Genomic DNA, 621 nt, shown 5'->3' with positions numbered 1-621 from the left:
TTTTGGGCATGCCTTGTTCAGATCGGTGAAATCTACGCACATTCTCCACTTCCCGTTCTTCTTTATTACCATGACAACGTTGGCGACCCACTCGGGGTTCTTTGATTCCCTGATGGAGCCGTTGGCCAGTAGCTCGTCTACTTCTTTACCGACCGCTTCATTGATAGCGGCGTTGAATTTTCTCCTCATCGGTCGCACGGGCGGATGTAATGGATCGACATTCAGCTTGTGGGTAGCGATGTCTCGCGGGATTCCCGGCATATCTGAATGGGAAAAGGCGAACAAATCTGCATGGTTAGTTAAGAATTCACAATACTTACTTGGGTTGGCGAGACTTTGCCCGATATAGGCTTTCTTCGTAGGATCGATTTTGTCCAATTGGACTGGGTCGAGGTCTTCGACCGTTGCTTTACAGGCTTCCACGATGTCGGGGTCTTTGATCACGTCCGTTATCGTATCCAAGGGGAGTGTCGTGGTGCATGTTATTTGCAGATGATATTGTATTGATTGACGAGACGCGAGGCGGTGTGAACGCGAGGTTAGAGGTGTGGAGGCAGACCCGGGAGCCTAAAGGGTTTCAAGCTGAGTAAGCCAAAACAGAATACTTGGAGTGTAAGTTCG

Source organism: Nicotiana attenuata, chromosome 10 (assembly GCF_001879085.1).
Source record: "Nicotiana attenuata strain UT chromosome 10, NIATTr2, whole genome shotgun sequence".
Taxonomy (NCBI): Eukaryota; Viridiplantae; Streptophyta; class Magnoliopsida; order Solanales; family Solanaceae; genus Nicotiana; species Nicotiana attenuata.
The sequence above is the reverse complement of the archived record's forward strand: the minus strand, read 5'-3'. Positions refer to the sequence as shown.